This window comes from Crocodylus siamensis, chromosome 8 (genome assembly GCF_052110815.1).
Source record: "Crocodylus siamensis isolate JL-2025a chromosome 8, ASM5211081v1, whole genome shotgun sequence".
NCBI classification, from domain to species: Eukaryota; Metazoa; Chordata; order Crocodylia; family Crocodylidae; genus Crocodylus; species Crocodylus siamensis.
Genome location: NC_143402.1, coordinates 46,329,085 through 46,345,624, shown reverse-complemented (window position 1 = coordinate 46,345,624; position 16,540 = coordinate 46,329,085). Strand labels below are relative to the sequence as shown.

General features: G+C 46.3%; 1 long non-coding RNA gene across 2 annotated transcripts; it reads left to right on the top strand.

Annotated features, from left to right (window-relative positions):
* The first annotated feature begins 6,931 nt into the window (after positions 1 to 6,931).
* LOC149858412 (uncharacterized) lies at positions 6,932 to 15,449 on the top strand. Of its 2 annotated transcripts, none has more exons than XR_016443962.1 (2): positions 6,932 to 7,807; positions 12,817 to 15,449. It is a non-coding gene; the product is annotated as an uncharacterized LOC149858412 (long non-coding RNA). The 2 variants fall into 2 exon arrangements; XR_016443961.1 differs by having other exon boundaries at positions 6,932 to 7,876.
* Positions 15,450 to 16,540: the final 1,091 nt, after the last annotated feature.

Genomic DNA, 16,540 nt, shown 5'->3' with positions numbered 1-16,540 from the left:
TTACCACCAGGGATCGAGACTGGCACAATGGGTACAAACTTTAAATTAAGAAGAGAGGGAGATAGTTGGGAGAGATGCATGTGAACCTGACATGCAAGTGTAGTGCCCAGGAAAAAGAAAGTCACGTAATTGAAGATTCAGCAATGGATAGAGAAACATCAAAAGGTAGGAGAATACACAGTAATGCTATGGAGAAGAACAGTTGTTAGGCAGGCAAGTTTGCTTTCCTGTCCCTAGTTTTAAAGGGAAAAACCAAATGTCTGCAAACTTTCCTGTTTACCACCAGGTGTTCACAGGCTCCCCCAGTCACTGGCTGGTACCTGCTGCCTTTTTAGGCCTCTCTGTTGGTGCTGAACAGGGATAACTTGAGAACCCTGTAGCGAAGTTTCTATTGACACAGAACAAGTTTATCTTGTGCTCCCTGTTGGGCACATCAATATTTACCTTTCACAGATGCCATGGACTAAATACTGTGCATAGCTGAGCCCTAAGGTTGTCTTCATAGGTGGGCTGCAAGGAGGAAACAGATTGGGAATAATACAGGATGTCTCACTGCTGCCTGCTTAGGCAGCTTATTTTAAGTTTGCTCTTAATACACTTGTTATGTTTCCACATGGCCTTTGGTAGAGAGAGGTGAGCTGCAGGCAGCCTATGTCATGAATAATGCACGAGGATTGCAGCAGAGAATGGAGTTTTCCTACCTCTGCTTTTGGTTTTGAAAGTCACCATGTTTCCAGATCTTAAACACAGAAAGGATGTCGTTGCTATTGTCATTATAATTCTGTTTCCCTTTCAGATACTCTGGGCTAGACCTGCAGTCTGTGACAAGAGAACATCTGCCAGTCAGCCAGGAAAGGTGGGGTGGGAGGGGGAGAAGGAGAGAGAGAGAGAGAGAAAGAGAAAGAGTGAGGTTGTGGGTGAGATATTTGAAGCATCTTGTCTCTTTGAGGAACCCACAAGAGTCCCTTCACTGCCCTTTATGGGTATGTAGTATGGGGACGAGTCCAAGGGAGAAGCGGAATTGCTAGGTCCGGGGAACAAAGGCCTGGATTTGGCTCCAGAGCAGGCACAGCATAAACAATAGCACATTACGATTAAGAAAAAGCACGGTTCTCTGGATAAGGCCTCAGTCTAAAACCTAGCAAATCTGCCTTCAATTCCCAGCTCTGCTTCATGGGAGCTCCTGAGGGTGTTACTTAGTATCTATGTGGCTTATGCCTGTGACTAAAGGGAGATATTATTCCTTTCTCTTCTAACCTCATGTTTGTTGGATTGTTAAGCAGAGCAGGGCAGAACATTTTTGCCAGAATGCCTTTTTAAAATATATGCTGTTTTGTCAAAACCACAGCATTGTGGGGACCTATGCTGATTCTGACAACATTTTCTACAGGAAGCCTTTTGAGATCCAGGGCTCTCTGGTTCCTAGAACCAAGGGTGCGAGGGCATAGTCACAAGCCTGACCTTAGCCATTTTCAAATTGAAATTTCAACAATGGTGATTTTGTTTCAGTGAAGAAGTCTGCGCAGAGAGAGAGAGAGAGTGTTGGGGATCTCACCACAGTAGTATATAGGCTCACTGCCCTTCAATGCAAATGTGACAGGTGGGTGAGACCGGAAGTCCTGTCCCCTTATCCTCACCCCTGACCCCAGTCACGTGGTGCGTGGCATCACCAACCCTGCCCCCACCCCCAGTCACGTGGTGTGTGACATCAGCAACTCCGTCCCCACCCCCAGTCATGTGGTGTGTGACACCACCACCACATGGTCCATGACATCAGAAGGACAGCCCATGCAGACCCCCAATCCCAGCCCCTCATGCTGCAAGAACCGCCCTAGATCATGTGGTACAGGTATGACCTATCAGGCGCCAGACTGCTCTAGCTCCTGGAGCACAGGCATGGCCTATGGGGTGGCAGTGGGGGTGGTGTGACCCTTCTAACAACCCACCCCACCACCCCCGACCAATTGGTGGGGGGTTTCAAAGACCTCGGACCTCCCAAGAACGATGCCGAATGAATTGGAACGAGTAGAGGGGGTGGGATTTAGGCTGCAAGCCCCATCAGGTCTATCTTCTTTCCCAAATGACCCCTCTGTTTATCTGAGACCATGCTAAAGCAAGCAGGAGAAGACAGGGAGGAGATTCAGGAGTGTGAGATGGATGCCAAGCCTACCAAAACAAGACCAGGAACCGTGACAGAACTTGAGCAGTCCATATCAGACCTGCCTATGGAGAGCATGGACAACTCTGTCTCAAGGGACTCTGTCGAAGTAACTAATTTAGATGATTTTTGTGGTGGGTGTTTTTCTTGTAATTGTCTGGGTCTGTGTTAATAATAATGTTTTTGCAGGTAGACAATACCTTCATAGAGAGCTTTCAAAACCTGCACTTTGGCACCCCACCAAAAGAAAAGGCCTTTTGCATGAACTGTTTTTGTTTGTGTCCAAAAGAGAGCGGTTCAAGACCAAAGACTGATGCAATTTTTTTGTCCAAAGACAATGACCATTAACCCAGGCTTAGAGCCTGTGGAGGTTGCCAAGCAGGGCTACAAGCCCATGGAAGTCACAGAGCAGGGGTGTAATGGGGGACTTTTTTCAAATAAAAAAGTATCCCATCCACCTGTTCAGAAGAAGGTTTCTTCATAGTTTCATAGTTTCTAGGGTCGGAAGGGACCTGAGTAGATCATCTAGTCCGACCCCCCACCATGGCAGGAAACAATACTGTGTGACTTGTTTTTGAGCAACTGTTCAAGACAAGGCTGAAGACCTCATTAATGCTGTATTTCTTACCTGCTTAATAAACCTTGTTTTACTATGGTTTAAATTTGTCCTCAAGCATTTGAATGCACCACACGGGTGTTAGCGTGGGGTGGGGTGGGGCACAGCGGTTACCAGACATGTCTACACAGGAGGCTATGTTAAAGGAAGTTTATTACTTTCCGGTGAAGCTGGCAGTTTTGGCAGGGTGGACACGTTTTTTGAAACCTCCAAAAGGCAGAATTAGGTTGTGAACAGAAGCGGAGTGGCCACTTGGCTTTCAGACCAGGACACTTACACCCTACACAAACTGGTGAGAAGACGTTTTAAAAGAAACAAGACTGTTGTTTCAGATATTGATGCACAATCGCAGGCAGATTTGGCGGATATGCAGCAGTTTTCCAAGCACAATCGTGGGGTTAAGCTCATCTTAACAGTGATAGACATATTATCAAAGTATGCCTGGGCCATGGGTCTACAAGACAAGTCAGGTGGTGAAATAGCTCAGGCCTTTAAAACAATTTTTACAGAGGGCCGCGAAAATTACAGACTGATTGGGGGAAAGAATTTTTAAATAAGTCTTTAAGTGAGCTGTTAAAACAGTGTAATATTTACCATTTTGTGATGAACAGTGAAGTGAAAGCGGTGGTGGTAGAGAGGTTTAACAGAACATTAAAATCAACACCTTTCGCTATGTTGATGTGTTACCAAAGTTTATAAAGAGCTACAACCAGTTTTCACAGAACTACCTGCACCAGGCCTGTTGGTGTGAACTTCTCAAACTCTCCATGGGCGTGGAAAACCGTGTGCGGGGACTATTTCAAAATAAAAGCAGCAGCACCCATGTTCAGAAAAGGAGACCATGTGAGGGTGTCTAGGACCAAATGGAGGTTTGAAAAAGGTTATGGACAAACATTCACCGATGAGATTTTCATAGTGGATGACGTCCTTAGACACGTGCAGATGCCTGTATACCGCCTAAAAGATTACAAAGATGAGCCCATAGAGGATTCTTTTTACCCTGAAAAATTATACAAAGTGAACCCCAAACAGGACAGAGTTTACAGGGTTGAAAAAGTTCTAGCAACAAAAGGAAAGGGGAGAAAGAAGTGTTTGTTGGTGAAATGGTTGGGGTGGCCGGCCAAATTTAACAGCTGGGTGGAAGCCTCCCAAGTTTGTAACATATAGGGGTACCTGAGGCAGAAGGCCGAGATGTGTGATGGCTTTGTCCAGCACTTTGCCCAGCACGCTTGCACCAGGATTTTTCCGCAGAACACCAGCTCGAACTTTACCATACAGCTGGTTAAACCTCTGGATCTGCTGGGGAACTGGGAGATAGGGTAAGCAGAAATACAATACCCGCACAGCTGGAACAACATCAACAAAGACACCCCTTTCAAAATCATTTCTGGGACTAAAAAATGGGAGTACCTCCTGCCTCAGGGGTATTATACAACTGTCACAGAGTTACTGGATCTTATGAACTATACAATTACCACCCACCCTACTCTGCCTGAATTACTTATGCTCTATGACCAGGTGAGCAGAAAAATTAGACTGAAAGCCAGTGATAACTCCTATGCTTTTTCTACTGGTGGTGAACTAGCCTATATTTTGGGGTTGCTACCTGGGTCCACTGTTAAAAACCCCCCGTTTATGGCTGATATTACCAGTGGGTTCAATTTACTGTATGTCTACATGGACATTGTGGAACATCAGCTTGTCGGGGAGTTTTTGGTTCTTTTGCTATGCTGTGTCCCTCTCCGTGGGAACAACAATGACAACAATGACAACTCTCACTGCATATGACAACTCGCATTATGTCCCCATTAATCAGCACCACACTGACACAATCATCATTGAAATAAGGACAGATCAGAACAAACATGTCTCATTTCGCTTTTGTAAGATGATCATTAAGCTTCACCTATGCCCCCGGAAGACTTTGAGATTTTAAAATAAGTAAAAGCATGATGGTGGTGGTAAAAACCTATGGGGACCCTAACTTGTACAAAATTATTATAAAGCCCAGACCGGTCTTCCAGGATACCAGGCGGTGCCCGTGATGTACAGGGCCAGTGTGGGAGGCATATTTTGCAGCCTCTTTAGAAAAGCTGTTCTGCTTTTGAGAAGGGGTCTGGAGATTATTAAGCCCCATGCTAAAAATGCAGTGCAAAAAATAGCCAAAGATGTGATGGGTCACGTCTCCTGAGCTGTCCTGGATAAGGTGGTCAAGCTGGCAAAGCAGGAGGGATCTGGCCTCGTGTATATATTCAAAGAAAGAGCCTTAAAAGAGACATGCACCAGACTCCAGACATGCAGGACCTCCTCAATCCCTTAAAAAGAAGAGGGTAAGTCAACGGGGCCACCAGATGCGAAAAACCAAGAAGCAGCCTGGGAGAAAGAACGGGCGCTTTCCTGGAGGAAACAGAAATATATTTTGACCACCATGGCCTTTGTTCACTGAGGGTCTGAAGAATTCGCCAAATCTGAACTAGATGTGTTTCAAATAGCCCCTATGAAGACCTGCATTGAGAAAAGCCTGTATGTTGAGATCCCCCCACTCTTGGCTGTTACCGAGTCCAGCCCCCTTGACTTTTTCATAGCTGGGAATAGTGAAGATTACATGGATTTGAATAACACGCTGCTGTGCCTTTGTTGCAAGATTGCAAAAGGTGATGGAACTGATCTCGATGCCGGGGCAGCGGTGGGTCTGGTGAACTACCTGCTAGCCTCTGTCTTCAGTCAGCTGGATGTCACTCTGGGAGATCATCTCATAAGCCAGAGCAACAACTGTTACTCCTACTGAACTTTCATCGATGACACCCTTGCCACCCAATTTTTTGCCGGCCTGTTTTACAAAGATACACCCGGGCATCATGAAACAGTCTCACAGGTGATAATCACGGGTTTCAGACATGGGCAAACCTGACAGACCGAAGCAAAAGGATAGAGCTCCTTGGTCATCTTCATAGCGATTTGCTTTTTTCAAGAAAAACTGTTGCTGAATGGCGTGGATGTGAAAATTAAACTGACATGCAGCAAAGATGCCTTCTGCTTGATGGGTGCCACAGTGGCTGGCCAATGTAAACTAAAAATCACATCCACCTTACTTTTTGTAAAAAAAGTGAAGGTAGCCCCGAGCATCCAACTGGGCCACACAGAAGCCTTGCTTATGGCCAATGCTAAATACCCCATATACTGCGTGGGTATGAAAGTGTTAAGCATTTCTGCCGGAGCCAAGTCAGCAACCAGGAGAATCTGTTTCTGTGGCAGCTGCCCAAACTCATCGTCATCAGGTTCATGGATAACGATGCCTTTAGTGGGAATTATGCTAAGAACCCCTTCAACTTTAAACATTACAATATTAATTTTGTGGCCCTCTACATCAATGGAGAACAAACCTCAACAAAGCCCCTACAACCAGATTTTGAGAATGGTAACTGCATGAGAGAATACATGCAGCTGGTACAGACAGCTGGTAAACAGATGAAAGACCAGGCCCTGATAATCAACCATGAGGAGTTTGCCCTGGTGTACACCTTATTTGCCTTTGACCTGTCTCCTGACCAGGAATGTGTTGATCATTATTTGCTGATTAAAACCGGGAACTGAGAGCAGAAATACACTTTGCTGTGGTTTTGCCTACCACAGTTAACACGATTGTGTACGGGGTCTTTGACAATGTCATAGAAATAAAGCAGAGGAGAAACGGCCTGTTTGACATTGTGAAGATGGACACCAAACAGCTCGCCAGGGTTTTATCCTCCAACCCTTATGCCAAAGAAACTTTTTTAGACGTTTTCCCCTGCGACTGGCTTCCTAAGACTTGACTGTCTCAAAGGCCCCTGAGCTTGGTGGTCAACACGCACCCGCATAATCACCCCGGAGAACACCGGCTGGCTGCTTACCTGGAGGATCAGAACCGGGGGGAATTTTTCAACTCATACAGTCACCCCCCAAACAGTGCTCTCTTTCCTCAAAGCATTATGTTGTTTTTAAACAAGAACGCTACAGACACTGCTTTTCAGATGAAACAGTTACAAGACCCCCAATCTGTCACTTGCAGATACCACTGTGTGTTTTTCCTGCACCACCGTAGCAATGGGCTATCATTTTAACAGATTTCAAAATTGTATTATTCCAATGACTTAGCACAAAATGACAGGGTTGTTAGAAATATTATTAAAAATGCATTATCAATAGCTGTTAGCTCCCATCAATAGTTGTCCTTTGATTAAGTACGGCTGCCAGCCTTCCTTGTCTCCCTAATGAGAGAGGGAAGGGGGGGGGTTGGGAACTGAAGGAAAACTCTAAGAGCTCTCTTTGTTCTGCAAATTTACTATCTCTTTGTTAGAGTAAAGCATATACTCCTTAGCGTTCTCATGTAGATAAGAGTAAATTGCAATTTTTAATGGTCCTGTCCTTGGGGCAGAGAAGGTTTGAACTTTTGGTAACCTAAAATACGTTCTGAGCAGGCGCAATCAGCTAATACATATTAAGCCTATCCGCCCCGCATACTTAAGTAGTTAATTATAATACACATGGGATGCATGATCTGACGTATTCTCATGCATGTTTGTATGAACCGGAAATGAGTTGTAAGAGTTCCTGCTTCTGTACACGTGCCAGAAGAGAGGGGATAAAAGCCTGCTAATGATGGTACTCAGGGGCAGAGGGTTTTGATCTTTTGTCTTCTCCCTCTGACCCTATTTGCAAATATATACCTTTTGTCTCACCAACAATGTGTGCCTAAGAATTTGTTATTCAATGAGCCTCCAAAGAAAACGAACCGAGAGAGAGTTTTTTTTTACCTCAATTTGGCGCCCAACGTGGGGCATTCTTTGGATAACTCCGGAGTTCGTCGGCACATCGTCTCTGCCCCCCTGGGGGGTTTGCGCGCCGAGCCTTTCTTTTTGGCTCGCCCTGAGGGGGGGCTTGAGGTGTGAGCCGGAACATCCGGAACACTAAGAGCTCCTATGCAAATTTTGTTTTTTTTTGGAGTCTCCAGGTACACATTTTTGGCTTTGGATCGAGATCTCTGGGGTATCTGAGTGAGTATACGAACTCCCTTTGCCCAATTTGGTTCTGGGTCCGGAGCAGGAGGTGTGCATGTTCTCATGGTAAATCATCTGCTGTAAGGGACTTTTTGGTATTTGGTGTGCCTTGGGTGCACTTTTGTGGGCAAAATGGGTACGGTTAGCTCCCGTGTAGAAAACACGGATACCCCTCTAAGGTGCTTATTACGTCATTTTAATAAATTTGCAAGGCCGGCCGATTACGGAATAAAAATGAAAAAAGATGATTTAATTAAGTTCTGTCAACTCGAGTGGCCAACATTTGGGGTCCACTGGACCCCGAAAGGATCCTTTGTGCTAAAAGAAGTGATAGCTATCCATGAAATTGTTATGCAAAATGGGTATTGGAATCAGTTTCCTTATATTGATTGTTGGTTGTGGGTGGTTCAAAATCAGCCACCTTGGATTAAGAATTACTTAGTAAAGTCTCATGTGATGCTTGTTAAGAAAAAGACTCGGGGGGGGGCGCCTGTACTTCCTGAGTCTAATGAGGGGGGGAATTCTGAATTGGCTGAGTACCGGACCCGTGCTCCGGTTGCCCTGTCGGGTAGCGAAGATGAGTCAGACGCCTCCTCGGCATCCAGTCCTTCTGCACCACCGCCCCCTCCCTTAGAGAGATCACCACCGACGTACCAAGGCATATCTAATGAGTTAGAGCGTGAGCCTCAGCCAAGTGCCTCATCTGAATCAGGAAATAAGGGTTATTATTTGCGCAAGCCTGTAGAGTCACAGCCGGTGCTGAACTGTCCGATGCGAGAGGTTATTGGGGAAGGAGGCACTGCAACTTTTGTCTACACCCCATTTAGCACTTCAGATTTATTTAACTGGAAGAATCAGAGCCCCTCTTTTCGTGAAGACCCTGAAAAGATGAGGGATTTGTTTCGATCCATTGGGCAGACTCATCGACCCACTTGGGCTGATGTCCAGATGATGCTCCAGACCCTCCTAACCCCGGAGGAGAGGAGATTAGTGTTGGGGACAGCAGAGCGTATTGCGGCAGCCAGAGTTGAGTTAGAGGGTGCTGCTGGTCGTACTCTGCGTGATACCTTCCCTGTAGAAGAGCCGAGATGGGATAATCACACTGCCGAAGGCAGAGAGCTGAGTGCACGGTATCTGGGAATTATAGTGGAAGCAATGGGAAAGGCAGTGCCTCGGGTTACCAATCTGTCTAAGTTGTATGAAGTGAGACAGGGAAAAGAGGAGGATCCCTCAGCTTTCCTTGGGAGGCTGTATGAGGCATTTCGCAGGTTTTCGGATCTGGATCCAGAAGCCCCAGATAACCAGCGCATGGTAAATCTTATGTTTATTGGTCAATCTGCTGCTGATATCCGTAAGAAGTTACAGAAAACTGAGGGAGGTGCTGGGAAACCGATTTCAGAGCTGGTGGAAATTGCATATAAGGTGTATGGGAATCGTGAGCAAGTGCAGGAGCGCAAGGAGGATAAAAAGGCTCAGCGACAGATGGCAGCACTAGCAGCTGCTATAACTGGAGGGAACTCTGAAAAGGCTGGGATGCAGAAGGGGAAAGGAGAAAGAGTGGGAGCAGACGTTTGTGCTTATTGCAAAGAGAAAGGACACTGGAAAAGGGAATGCCCGAAGTTGAAGGAGAAGAGAGAGAGGGAACCGAGAGGTCACCTCATGCGGGCAGAAGACAAGGGTGAGGATTCAGAATGAAGGGGACAGGGATCTAAGACCACTACCCTTCGGGTTGGAGCCCGAGAAGATCCCATGGTAACCATTAGGGTTGGTGGCAAAAACTTTGAAGCCTTGGTGGATACTGGGGCTACATTTTCAATGATTCCAGAAAAACCCCCCTGTGCAGGAACTAGTGAACAGCATGTACTTGTAGAAGGGATTGAGGGAGTGCAAACCCGACTCCCTGTTTGTAAACCACTCCTCACCAAAGTGGGAGATCATTTGCTTGAGCACTCCTTTGTGTATTCTCCAAGTTGCCCGGTTGCACTCCTTGGGCGGGACTTACTCACAAAATTGCAAGCTGAGATCTTTTTCAGAGACGATCAGATGGTGGTCCAGCTACCTGTCAAGCAGAGCTCGAACTATCAGATGGCTCTCCTGGAGGACCGACGCCCTGCAGTAAGTCCAGAAGATCACATGACTGGAGTAGACCCCTCAGTATGGGCTGATGGAACCCCTGCGCGAGCTAAGTCCGTCTCCCCGGTAAGGATCGTACTCAAGGATGGGGAGGGGCCTGTTCGGGTAAAGCAGTACCCACTCAGCCGAGCGGCCAGAGCTGGACTCAAGCCGTTAATAGAGAAATACAAGAGGTACGGATGGCTAGTGGAAGGGTCTTCACCCTATAACACCCCCATCCTTGGAGTGCCGAAGGCAGATGGAGTCTCATACAGACTGGTCCAAGACTTACGGGCAGTAAATAAGAAGGTCCTTTCAGACCATCCTGTAGTCCCGAACCCTCACACGATTTTGACACAAGTACCGGGGGAAGCTGAAATATTTTCAGTGCTAGATTTGAAAGATGCTTTCTTCTCTATTCCCCTTCACCGAGACAGTCAAAAATTGTTTGCTTTTGAATGGGAGGATCCAGACACCTTCCATAAAGCCCAACTCATGTGGACAGTTCTCCCACAAGGATTCGTAGCAGCCCCTCATATTTTCGGACTTGCCCTTCAGAAGGACTTGGAGGAGTGGAAGGGATCACACCCCGCAGTGACTCTCCTCCAGTATGTGGATGACCTGCTAGTTGCAAGCCCAAACTTGCAGCTCTGTGAGGAAGCCACCAGGTCACTCCTAAACACTCTGGGAAAAAAAGGATATAAAGTTTCTAGAGAGAAAGCCCAGATATGTCAGCCTGAAGTCACATTTTTGGGATATAAGCTCTCAAAAGGAGTCAGAGCCCTAAGTGCAGATCGCATACAGGCAATCCAAGGTCTAACCCCACCTAAGTCACCCAAGGAGCTACGAGCATTCCTAGGGCTAACTGGGTTCTGTCGACTATGGATACCAGATTATGGTGGGAAGGCTAGACCACTATATGACTCACTAACTAAGGAGAGTCTCACTAAATGGAAATGGAATAAAGAAATGCAGCATGCCTTTGATCTGCTTAAAGCAGCATTAACCCAGCCCCCTGCCCTGGCCATCCCAAACAGTAAAAAGCCATATCGACTGTATGTTCATGAGAATCGAGGGGTTGCATCAGGGGTGCTGACACAGCCATCGGGCCCGACCTGGAGACCCGTGGGATATTACTCAAAGGTTCTAGATCCAGTGGCACTCGGGTGGCCAGCCTGTCTTCGGGCTGTGGCAGCCACAGCAGTGGTTGTTGAAGAAGCCCAGAAGATAGTCATGGGTGCGGATATGGAAATACTCACTCCTCATGGAGTTCCCCAGATCCTAGGGACTGAGGGAGGGAAATTTCTTAACCCCTCCAGACAATCACGGTATGAGATATTTTTGCTCTCTAATCCAGGACTTACTTTCAAACATACTACAGCCTTAAACCCTGCAACCTTGCTGCCGGAGCCAGGAAAACCGATGCATGACTGCCTTGAGGTCCTAAATCAAACCACACAGGTGCGACCTGATCTTGCTGAGGACCCAATTGAGGACCCAGATGTTGAATACTTCGTAGACGGCTCCAGCTCTGTCATCGATGGAAAAAGACGAACAGGATGTGCAGTGGTAACCTTGGATAAGGTAGTATGGAGGGAGTCATTGCCAAGCTCATGGTCGGCACAGGCCGCAGAACTCACTGCGCTCACCCGAGCATTACAGCTGGGGACAGACCAGCGGGTTAATATATACACTGACTCTCGCTATGCTTTTTCTACAGTCCATGCACACGGACTATTGTGGAAAGAAAGGGGTTTTATTACGGCCTCTGGGAATAAAATTGCTAATGGCCCCCAGATTATCAAGCTACTAGAGGCACTCCACCAGCCTAAAGAGGTAGCAGTCATTCATGTGCGGGCCCATGGGAAGGCTGCTGAGGAAAAGCATAAGCTTGGAAATGCAAAGGCTGATTCAGCAGCAAAGGAAGCTGCATTTATTGGGGGAGAAGCGGAGGAGGTATCCAAGCAGGCCATGTCCCATGCCATATGGCCAGACATCCAAGATTTAGTCCCACAGTATTCCCCTGAAGAAGATAAATTTGCACAAAGAGCTTGTGCAGAAAAGAACTCACAGGGGTGGTGGATGGTACCAGGAGGGAAAGTCATGATACCCAGGCCATTGCTTCGGGAGGTGCTGCAACAGCTCCATGCAAGAACCCATATGGGAGGCTTGGCCATGGGTGATCTAGTGATCCGCCAAGCAGTAGCTCCAGGGCTATATGTAGAAGCTCAGCGCATTGCTACCAAGTGCATCACATGCCAGAAAGTAAACCCCCGAAGGAAACCCCCTGTGCCAATGGGAGGTAGACCCTGGGCAGCGTACCCTGGACAGGCATGGCAGATTGATTTTGCCGAGCTCCCACGGTCCGGACATCACGGGTTTTTACTTGTCATGGTAGACCAGCTCTCTGGTTGGGTCGAGGCCTGGCCCACCAGGACTGCCACTGCGGCTACAGTAGTGAAGTATTTGTTGCAGGAGATCATTCCACGGTATTCCCTGCCTGAGTCCATTGAGTCGGACCAAGGACAACACTTCGTGGGAAAAGTGGTTCAAGGAGTCGCGCAAACTCTCAAGGTTACTTGGAAATTACACACACCATGGAGACCACAAAGTTCAGGACAAGTGGAACGTATGAATAGGACTTTAAAGACTTTGCTCACCAAAATCTGTATTGAAACACGTCTTAAGTGGCCTCAAGCATTGCCGCTCGCCCTTACTTGCATTCGAAACACTCCCCGACGGGGCCTTAAATTGACCCCATATGAAATTATGTTTGGCAAGCCGCCTCGAGTCTTACCTCCTGGGATGCGAGAGAATGTAACTTTTGAATTAGGTAATAGTGAGCTTCATATGTACGTTATTGCTTTGCAGTCTGTCTTGTTTTCTCTTCACAGGTATGCAGCCTCCTTTCAGCGCCTGCCTTTAGACGTACCGGTACATGACTTCTCCCCGGGAGACTGGGTCTTGGTGCAGCGGTGGAAAAAGGAACCTCTGACTGAGAGGTGGAGTGGCCCTTTCCAGGTACTTCTAACAACCCACACCGCTGTAAAGATTGCTGGCCATGACCGTTGGATACACCATACCCGTGTGAAACGACATCCACAAGCGTCAGAGGACAACAACTCCCAAGACGAACTCACTCCGGAAGCTGAGTCGTCTTCGGAACAAGAAGCCAGCAAGTGGAGCTGTGAACCTACTGGTGATCTCCAAGTGCGCCTGAGACGGCTTAATCAAAGTTCAGAAAATTAGTCCAGAAAGTAAAAGGGAAAATATGGTGGGAATTATAATGTGCCTTGTTGTTATCTGCATAATGAAAGAAGCAGGATTGCATAGCCTTAGCCACTGGCCTATGCCCCCGCTTTCCCAAATTACTCCCCCAGGGACAAATTTGTATGTTGATATGATGGAGAGAATTGCAAGTACTTTTAATCTTACCAACTGCTGGGCCTGTGGGGGGCTCCGAGAGGCCGGAGAACAGTGGCCTTGGAGGGCTTTTCCTTTGGCCCCAAAATGGTTAGTCAGTGACAAAGCAGATGTTAAGAGTACTGGTCAAGAATGGAATGAGAACCACAGCTGGGATCTTTCCCAAGTGGCCTTGGGAGAGTACTGTATTAGCAGTAATGGTACAGGAAAGAGGTTAGGACATAGTCAGTGTACATGGACATTAAAATGGGCCCGAGTATGCAGCAGGTATGCTGATCAATGGAATTCTGCTGCCGTTAGGCTCCCAATCTCCACACAGATGCAAAATCTCAAAAGGACAAGAATATTACCTTTCGATCCTGACCCTACCAGATGTCAGGCATATGAAAAGACCCGAGGCGAACGATTTACCTACATTTATAAGTGGCAATGGGCACACCTGAATGGCACAGTGGCAAGGTTTAATGCATATTGGAGTGCCTTAAATGACACAAATGAAATAACCAAGTGCGAGTATAGGGATAAAGATGGCGTATGGAAATGTCAGTTTAAACTGAGTAACTATCACACTGGCCCTTTAGGGCATAAAGGCACCAAATACTATCCCCTTCTTTTCCACAGCCGTGACCCCCTAGCCTTGGGAGGGGAACACAGGGCCCTAAAAGGACATTATTGGATTTGTGGAAAGCGTGCCTATACGGTCCTACCACGAGGGTGGACGGGAACCTGCTATATTGGAGTAATTGTACCATCTTTCTTTTTGTTACCATCTGAGGGTGAAAATAAGCTAGGAGTCTCTTTGTATGATGATTGGAACAGGGCCAAGAGAAGTATTGATGTAAGTTTGACACAGGGTGGCTCCCAAAAGTGGAAGGAGGATGAGTGGCCTCCTCAGAGGATTATTGAGTATTATGGACCAGCTACATGGGCTAATGATGGAAGTTGGGGCTACCGGACACCAATATATATGCTGAATAGAATCATCCGGTTGCAGGCAGTCTTGGAAGTAATTACTAACCAGACCGCCACTGCTCTCGAGTTGCTGGCTCGACAAAGTTCTCAGATGAGGGAAGCCATATACCAAAATCGAATGGCTTTAGACTATTTACTCGCAGAGGATGGCGGAGTCTGTGGAAAGTTCAACCTTTCTAATTGTTGCCTCCAAATAGATGATAACGGGAAGGTGGTCTTAGAGATTGCCAAAGAGATTAGGAAAATAGCCCATGTACCAATACAAACGTGGGAAACCACATGGAATAAGGACTGGTGGTTTCAATTATTTGGAGGACCCTGGTGGAAAAAAGTAGGGTTTGTGCTTTTGTGTGCTCTAACTGGTTTGATTTTTATCCCTTGTCTCATTCCTTGTCTTACTAGATTGATAACCACCACAGTAGAAGGAATGCAGGTTGCAGCAGTCCCTCTAAAAGCACAGACTGTAGCAAAAGTCATGGTCCTCAGAAGAATCCCTCGTAATTATCTTGATATGCCCAAATGAAGTAAAGATCAGAAAGCATCTTGAGGGGGGAATATTGTTAGAAATATTATTAAAAATGCATTATCAATAGCTGTTAGCTCCCATCAATAGTTGTCCTTTGATTAAGTACGGCTGCCAGCCTTCCTTGTCTCCCTAATGAGAGAGGGAAGGGGGGGGGTTGGGAACTGAAGGAAAACTCTAAGAGCTCTCTTTGTTCTGCAAATTTACTATCTCTTTGTTAGAGTAAAGCATATACTCCTTAGCGTTCTCATGTAGATAAGAGTAAATTGCAATTTTTAATGGTCCTGTCCTTGGGGCAGAGAAGGTTTGAACTTTTGGTAACCTAAAATACGTTCTGAGCAGGCGCAATCAGCTAATACATATTAAGCCTATCCGCCCCGCATACTTAAGTAGTTAATTATAATACACATGGGATGCATGATCTGACGTATTCTCATGCATGTTTGTATGAACCGGAAATGAGTTGTAAGAGTTCCTGCTTCTGTACACGTGCCAGAAGAGAGGGGATAAAAGCCTGCTAATGATGGTACTCAGGGGCAGAGGGTTTTGATCTTTTGTCTTCTCCCTCTGACCCTATTTGCAAATATATACCTTTTGTCTCACCAACAATGTGTGCCTAAGAATTTGTTATTCAATGAGCCTCCAAAGAAAACGAACCGAGAGAGAGTTTTTTTTTACCTCAGGGTGGTGATGCATTTTTGTTAGGGGCTCCCTCCCTTCTCAACAGGGGTAGGTGAGTAACCTACAAGTCACACACCAGGTAAAACTCAAATGTCATTCTTTATTGCAAAGAAAGATTAATACACACATACAAAATATAATAACAAGCTACTGAACTGCAAGCATGTCGGGCTGGAGGAAAGGTGCTCTACACTTTATCCCCTGTTATTACCTGATAGGTCCCTGTTATTACCTGATGCGTCCAGGGTGGCAAGACTACCTCCTTTATCGGGTCTTCAGCCTTGTCCTCTCCGAAATAGTTCTACTTGGGACCTGACTCTTCTCATCTTATGTACCTTTTCTCCTCTCATTATCTCTTCAGGAGGGGGAGTTCACTTTTAGCCTTACTGCCTTCTCTGGGATTAAAGCTAAGATGTTATCTCATTTTGCAAGCTGTTATTTTGCTAATTTAGAATTGCTGTCTTTGCACTATGTGAGGCCCGGGACTTTCTAGGGCAGAGCGTGGTTTAGGGCAGTTCCCGGTTTCTTCTTTCTATTAGCAAGCTGCAGCAGATGCATTAGGTCATGATGGCCTCCGGGTTCCATGAAACTGACCCTCTCTTCCGGGTGTCAGGTTGGCCTCTTCCCAGAAGCCTCTTCGAGCTAGGCCTGATTTGGGCCTGACAATCTTTTCGTGATTGGTTGCATCTGCATATATTTATGTTGATTAAAATTGCATAAAGTAACATATCTAGCGACATAATTTGTTAGACTTTTGACTTTCTAATACAGCTCTTGAGCATAGCAAGTTATCATACGCATCCAAAAGCATAAAACAACGATACATAATAATACAATCACTATAGGATGTATCATCAAGTTTATGAATCTCGTCTATGTAGGGCTATATCTTAGGAAAATATCATACTAGTGGTGTCTAGACACTGATTCTAACTCTGCTGTAGGCTTTAAGAGTTTACTCGTTTGATGTATGATACGCAAACTTGCTTGTTTTGCATAAAAGTGTTTTGTAAAAAGTA